The sequence below is a fragment of the Oncorhynchus tshawytscha genome, linkage group LG09, assembly GCF_018296145.1.
Source record: "Oncorhynchus tshawytscha isolate Ot180627B linkage group LG09, Otsh_v2.0, whole genome shotgun sequence".
Classification (NCBI taxonomy): domain Eukaryota; kingdom Metazoa; phylum Chordata; class Actinopteri; order Salmoniformes; family Salmonidae; genus Oncorhynchus; species Oncorhynchus tshawytscha.
This window is the reverse complement of record NC_056437.1, coordinates 15,331,553-15,339,259: the sequence shown is the minus strand read 5'-3', so window position 1 is coordinate 15,339,259 and position 7,707 is coordinate 15,331,553. Positions and strand designations below refer to the sequence as shown.

Genomic DNA, 7,707 nt, shown 5'->3' with positions numbered 1-7,707 from the left:
ACCATAGGGTGGCGCACAGTTGGACCAGCGTCGTTAGTGTTTGGCCGTGATAGGCCGCCATTGTAAATAATAATTTGTTCCTAACTGACTTGCTAGTTAAATAAAAATATATATAAAATAAATACCATGTGCACGGTCACGATTTTGGTATGTAATACTTCCGTTATTCACAACAAGAAACAGACAATGGAATCTACTGGTGCTTCCCTGTAATAGTGCATTTTCCCCGAATTGTGCCCTCATTCACTATTTACCACAAATCTAAAATCATTGGATTGGTGGAGGCATGACATGGACTTGTAGGAGTTCCCACTATATATCAGTAATTTCCTTTAAAATCAGTGAAGGGAAGTGAACACCGTTTGGGAAGAAGGATAGATAATTGGGACAAAACCCTACATTTACATATCTATGGTTTTAGTACAGCCTCCTACTAGTAGGGTTTCAGTGGTAGGCCTATCTACACCGCCACCCCCATTTTTTACTAAATCGAGTGCACCTAATTGCTGAATTCGATTATGCTGAGCCGCGGGGTATTGGTCTATGGCCCGTGACGTGACCGAGCAAAAGCGGCGAGGGAGGAGCGACATTGTCAAATGGAACAGTTATCTCGCCACTCTGTCATGTTGTCAACATGGTACATCGTCCAGAAACATACAATATTTTCATACCATTTTCCATAGAATTTATGTTTGGATTTTTAAAATAGTTTTCTTTGGGAAGGCACTTTTGCATGTGAAAACACCGAATCCTGCTCATTACTACACGTGCTAAATTACGTCACGTTTGTTTTGAGCCGATTTCTCCGTCGGACAGAGTTGGGCACCAAATTCACGCCCTGGAAGCAACCCGGTTTCGAACTCAATGGAGTCAACTTTCAGCCGGTGCAAAACACGCTTACAATGGCGTCCGGGCAAGATTCATCGAATCCCCTCAATGTTTAGAGGTTGGCTCCACCGGCCTTCGCTCTGATTGGAGAAGCTGTCTCTCCCAGACAGAGGGGGACCTTGAGTTACCGCAGACTGCCGAGTAAGCACGGAGCAGTCTGACTGTACACTACTGCAGATGTAATGGGGGGCCTGGCCCCGAGCCAACAGCAAGCTAGTTAGTTAAAGACGGTGGCAGTTGGGTCAACGCAGCCGTATATGGGGTTCTGTTCCCGCAAGGCTGCTTGCCGTGTTTACGAGCTATACGTATGCAATATTGTGCCAGTAAAATTGAAACTTCATCAGCGCCAGCTGGCCTCCCCACCGCTAGCTGGCTAGCGAACTAATGGAAATGACTTTAGTATAACTGGGCTTCAATCTGTAAGTACATTTAATTACAATGAGCTGTTCTATGTTACTTATCGAATCTGCTTAGATGGCTAGCCAGTAGCAACATAATTGTGTGTTAGCAGACGTGTTTTATCTTTGCCGGTCTAGCTACGTTAGCTAGCTAGCTATGAGGTTAGCTAGCTAGCTCACTAACTAGCGAGCTGCCAAGCTGGCATGGCATTTTGGTGCGAGCCAACCCTAGCTAGCAGCTTCAGGCGTAGACTGACTGCAACCCCCTTTCTTTGTTTGAGAGGCTAGCAAAGACGGCAAGTACAATTTGCTTGACGTAAACGCTAGATTATTGCTTGCAAACCAGCAAGTTTATGCAGCAGCATTGGTATTTTAATTTAATAGCTAGCTATATTTGTAATATTATATTACTTGACACATTACGATATTAACTGTAACAATCACAATGTAGCGAGGTGTTTTGCTGTTGAATGATACATTTGTAAAGCACCGGCAGGTGCTCATTCAGGGATTGCATGAATCTGTATTTAGACGGGGGCAGTTGGGTCAACGCAGCCGTGTATGGGGTTCTCTCCCCACAAGGCTGCTTGCTGTTTTTACTAGCTACATCTTTTTTTAGTCAAAAAGATGAAGTCATTTTTGTCTGTCTTGTGCACACGTGTATTTGATAATACGCTTTTACTGCATGGCGCATTATTGTGCATTGAGATGCCGTTTATTTAATGTATACTGACTGTCACTGAATGCTTGATTCTTCAATTATGTCTGTAGTGATATACACACAAATGTTTTATCATGTTTATATATATATTTATTTTTTATCTCGCAGTCCCACACTTGCCCTGATGCCAGACTGACTATGCAGTAGAAATGCGGCTCTTGCAGATAATCAAGGTAACATTTGATGTCGCCCTGTTAAAATTCACAGATCTCAACCTAACCATAGATAGGATAATTAAAATCAACATATTGTCACATGTAGCTCTAGGCTATTGCTTTGACTTGTTACTATATTGTTTTATCATAATTTGCTCTATGTGTTGTCTGTGTATTCAAGACTATAGGGGAACAGTATTGCTTTTGGCAATATAATCTGCATTTTAAACAATCCATGGCAAGTAATTATGATCCATGGCAAGTATCATATCCTAATCTAACCAATGATGGAAGGAACCTATAACCAAATCAGAACATCACACTAAACCATCACCAATCAGAATCTGTAATGATACAAGCGTGCCTTCCCTTGTCCAATCAGAGTGATATACCGGTATTTATGACCCAATCACAGCTTTAGCTGGTACAGTATCATCACTACTGCTCAGCATTGAGCAGGCCTCTGACCAGTTATATAAGTCCATGGCTCCGATGCAGCAGCGCTGTCTATGCTAGCTCAAGGCTGCCTGTGGGTTCAGTGAGTTCGAGACAGCCTCAATGCAGTGGACTGCCGCTGGGGGAAAAATGTGACCTCGTTTGACTGGTGTTGCCTGGAGGTGCTCCAAGCTGCAGTCTGGGAAGTGGAAAAGACAGTCTGTTTTAAACAGGTGGCCTTCCCTACTGCCTCTACTTTACTGTACTGTAAATTTAACATGTGCATTTAAACTACTAAGTCATGTTAAACTACTAAGTTGCGGTAAGAAGGAAGGAGTTAGGAGGGCAGATTCTCTCCAGGAATATTGAGTTCAAGTTTTGTGAAAATTCTAGGAAGGGCTAGTTCGGTTGTTTTTACATTACATTTATCTCTGTCCTAGAAAATGATTTTCCAATGTTTGTGTGTCGTCCTGCATTCTAGTTCAATATTGCAAGAGCTGAGTTGAACTGTTTGGTCATAAAGATCCCCTTGAGTCTGCTTTGAGCAGGCCTAACAGTTATAGTCTACTTTATAATATGATGCTAGCTTAAGCAACAGTAAATGTGTTTTCTCAGATCCCTTATTGTCTTTTCTGTTTTCGTATTTGCTTGTCTCGTTGTGAGTTCTAGGGTAATGAATTGCAGCTAGGGATCACTGACTCACTGTTGTTCATGAATCAAATAGTTATTTTTCATGCTTGTCTCTCTTGGTCTTAGGTACCAGTTTAACCCTCAGACTGAAATTAACAGGCTATGATGGCTCCCCTGAGGTAAGAACAGCCAAGTCTATTAATGAATGACAGTGCAGTCCTACTGTATTATTTAATGGACTGTAAAGGTGTCATTATCTCATTCTAACAGCTGATACACATCCTGAGAAACCTGCTCTAGCCTAGGCTAAATTGTGGTTAAAAAGGTTTCCTAGTATTATGTTGTCGGACCCAAAATCTACGTATAGCTGAATTTACAGAAGATTCTTCAGGATGACGTAATTGCAAAGTCTTTTGGCAAGTCTCAACCTAGAGTATCCACACGAGCAGTCGTTGTCGATTATATTATTATGTCTAGAATTTTGAATGAACTTTTTCCTTTCTTTCACAGAAAAGACTGCAGGTCACTGTCGGTCGGACCAAAGGGGAGCAGCAACAAAACAACTCACCGGTCCTTCCCTTCGCTCCTTCCTGGGAGAAACAAAACACTGTCATCATAAAGAAGAAATGGGAGAGAAAAAAATGTATTTTCATTTCTGATTTTTGTAATCATGTCTAACCTTTTTGGGGGGGAAGGGAAAGGATGGGTATAGATGACATCATGATGACTCTGAAGTTTCATACCTTCTCTGTCTATTTTTTGTGATTTATTAACACATTAGATAGATATACAGTAGCTTGTTAGGGACTCTAAGCCTTGATGATATGTTTGTTTTCAGGAAGGAGAGGAAAAGCCGAATGACACAAAGCAATGTAATAGCAGTCTCCAACAGCAGAGACCTAGCCTGATCCCAGGTCTGTTTGTGCTGTCTTCCATGGCTTTTGGTGACTGCCCAAACAGATCTGGGACCAGGCTAGCAGAGACCCACGTCTACGTTTACGAATTCTACAGGTGGTCCCTTGTGGGCTGAGTACAGTAACTGACAAGCAGCAGCATGTCATCCACTCTGCCACAGAACAAATCACAGTTTAAACAGCAGCATTATCCTCCTATTTATGTTTTAACACTCACTCAGTTCTCTGCACTGTTCACACGCTCAACTGCAGTATGTGATCACACTAGTTGCTCCTTAACACAGTATTAAGCTAGGCCTAGACCTGTATCATTATCTCTACAAAACACTCTTCAATGTCTTGGAAGGGAGTGGTTGCACCTCGAAGCAGAACCATTCAAAAGTTGGGTTCAAGATTTTACTTTTTAACAGTCCTAATTGCTCTGCTCTTCAGGTGATTCACACCTTTCAGCTCTCAAATTCTTCTCTCATTCTCAAAACTCTTAATATTTACACACTCTACAGTATTTACTGAGGCTAAGAGTCCCCCCTTTTCCATGTTAGCTAGTAAATGCTTGCTAGTGTGTTTCTGTATTTTAAATGTTTATGGTTTTAAGTAAGTTTGCTTTTTAAAAGTTTTAGAATGTTTGTTGCTAGTATAAAACCATGTGTAGACAGTTATGTACGCTGTGATGTAGCCTATAGAAGTAGCTATAGTAGAAATGCATTGTTCCCTTGTGGTAAGTGAGTGAGATGCTGCCACGGAACTGAGACACTGATGATTGGTGCTATTTTGGACTTTAATCTGCTCCTTGGAAAGGTAGCCGAGATGGGTTTTCTTGTTTTACTTTCACATTCTGAGTAAAGAAGGTGTTGGTTCTTTGTCATGGTTGTTGTAACTTGGTCTGGATTGGCTTAGTTTTTCACTGTTGTTTTCTGTGCGGCTTTCTCATTGGATTTAAGATTTGAGGAAATATAAACTTTTATCATGGTCAATGTTTTACTAAAGGAAAAGAGGATTCATGTGAAGATTTGAGGATATACCATGTTGATGGGAGCAATCACAAAACTGCAATTGTTAAAAACACTAGTTACCCTTTAATACTGACATGTGCATTCAAAGGTATACAATGTACCTAGTAGTACCCAGCACTGGTCACTTTTAGAACATGTTCAGCTTAAGTGTGTTTTGATTGACAGACAATCTCGAAACGAAGAGTGCAGTTCTGCCCCTAGCATGTTTGTGTGTAACGGAGATCTAAGAGACTTTGCACACAAACGAGTGAGTTATGAATTTGTCACATGGAAACATATAGAAGACGCCACAGAATAACGCATTGTTAATGTCTATCTGCTTCAAGTTGATTAGAATAAGTAAACGGTTAAATGTAAAATGAAGGTTATTTTTTTTGAAAAGTCATGCTTTTCAAAAATGGCACTTGAGAGAACTTGATAGAGGTAAATGCTAAAAGGAATGAACACACTCAATGTGTTTTAAGGCCCAGCCTGTTTGGGTTTGGGTTCAGGGTTCCAACTTTTCCTCATCTCCTTCACCAGCTGGATATGACTTAATCCTATAGAGAGTCATGTGTGACTTAATGTTAGTTAACGTGAGACTGGAATCACATGATGCATATAATCTTGTTAAAAAAATTAAATAAAATTTTCCAAATGGTGCACATGTAGCAAAGTTAGAATAGAACAATCTTTTTAATTTATGTATTTTTTGAATGATTTTGTAAATGAATGTTGATGAGAAGCTTACTTTGTTATAAAACAGACAAACTAAAACCAAAAAGCTTATTGTTTTTAGCTATAGATTTAAAACATCAAGGTAATGTCAGTATTTGCAGTTTTGTCTTTGCTTCCCTGTTAATTTATTTTGTTAAAGATTCTAATATTAATATGATAATAACCAACTTGAAAGCCCATGTTGTTATTCTTTTGTCTTCCATTCTCCCCTGATTCTGGGGACCTTTTTGGACCAGCATGTTCTAGTGTTATTGATCGCTTGCTCTCTTCCTCATTGAGTTGATTTGTTACACATTTTTCCTCTTGCAGTTCTTTCCTTTCAGACTAGTTAATATGTAAGCTATTTTGTACATAGCAAAGTGAATAGCATATGCAGGATGTGCTGTAGTGTGTTGAGTCAGGTATTCAGTAATTACCACTGTAAATGGTTGGAAAAAAACACGATATGCCAGCTTTGCAAAATTATTACAACGATGCACTTAACTTACAGTATCCCATGTATTTTTTTTGTTGGCAATTTTAAAAGTAGTGCAATAAATATGCAAGCTCGTAAATTTGTGTTTTTATTTGAATCTGTTGATGTTGCTGGAGTTTTTCCAGTGTTGTAGGAAACTTGTGCAATTGTGCTTTGTTTGAGAAATTGATCATGCCGCGCCATGGAATACGTTGTTGCAAAAAGTCAAAAGTCATTTTCAAGCAGTGGTTTATAGCCATCAGCAGACAACAGTTCTGACTGACAGCAATTCAGAGCAGATCTAAAGCATGATTGTTTTAACCTGTGGCATCGAAGAGGATATTACTTACAACATAGTTGGATGAATCTTTCCCACCCCAAACCACTTTTCTACTGACACAGGAAAACTAAGCTTTAGGACACATTTTAAGTGCAAAAACTGTTATCAGAGCAAACTTACCCAGAGATGATTGCTTTTCAGGGATGAATCAAGATACATTGGAGAATTGTGCATTGATATGATGGCAAAACGGTAATACACTCCCACACAAGGACATCAAATCCCTCTTTCATTCAATAGCGAGGTCAGTTTTACACATAGAAAGGCCTTATTAGCAGTTCTGTTAGATTCTGGGAAAGTTTTGGAGCATCACATGGAAAATACTGTCAAGAGGAAATGGAATGTGGCTAACGCTTGGCAAACAATTTCACACCCAAACTGCATGGATGTGAATTTAGGACTATAGCTAGATTTTGGGAAACTTTCTTCAATACCTCTTCTCCTTGTGTGTGCGAATGAGCGTGCACATGTGTGTGTGACTGGTGTGTACATTTTGTGGGCGTAGATGCTGTCTTCCACTGCAGGATTTGGGCTGTTGTGGTAAAGTTGGGTTCATGCATGCAAAGCCCATTATTCCCTGACATCTGGGTACAGGCAGGAGGGTCTGGTCAGATAGAGCAGAGCCACTGCTGAGTCCTCCCTTGTTCCCTGATGCTGTCTGTTTCTGTGACCAGCTCATTCTAATCTCATCAGCAGCTCCAGCTTTCAAACGCCTCTCTCTCTCTCCCTTCCTCCGGACCCCTCTCTCTTTTCCAAAACAATACCAAGGATTCCAAGTTGGAAAATGTTTTATTGTCTGCACTGCAGAAAGAAAAAGAAAAAAACACAGACACATAGGAAAGTTTGCATTCAATTTATCATCAGACAGTTGTGTTATAACGTTCAATTGAGTAATTACTGTGTCAGGGTGGTGCCTTCCAAGCCAGACTTTAAATCATACTGGTGGTGAAGGCTAAAGCGCTGTGTTGTATACTTCAAGGCACTGTGTACTGTAGCATGGTAAGTTATGGTCCACTGGGACTCTGGGACCAGCTCTTTCATA

At 40.3% G+C, this 7,707-nt stretch overlaps 1 long non-coding RNA gene across 1 annotated transcript; it reads left to right on the top strand.

Moving 5' to 3' along the window:
* The first annotated feature begins 672 nt into the window (after positions 1-672).
* On the top strand, positions 673-6,425 carry LOC112257416. Its single transcript, XR_002954567.2, has 4 exons — positions 673-1,307; positions 2,116-2,180; positions 3,354-3,406; positions 3,738-6,425. It is a non-coding gene; the product is annotated as an uncharacterized LOC112257416 (long non-coding RNA).
* Positions 6,426-7,707: the final 1,282 nt, after the last annotated feature.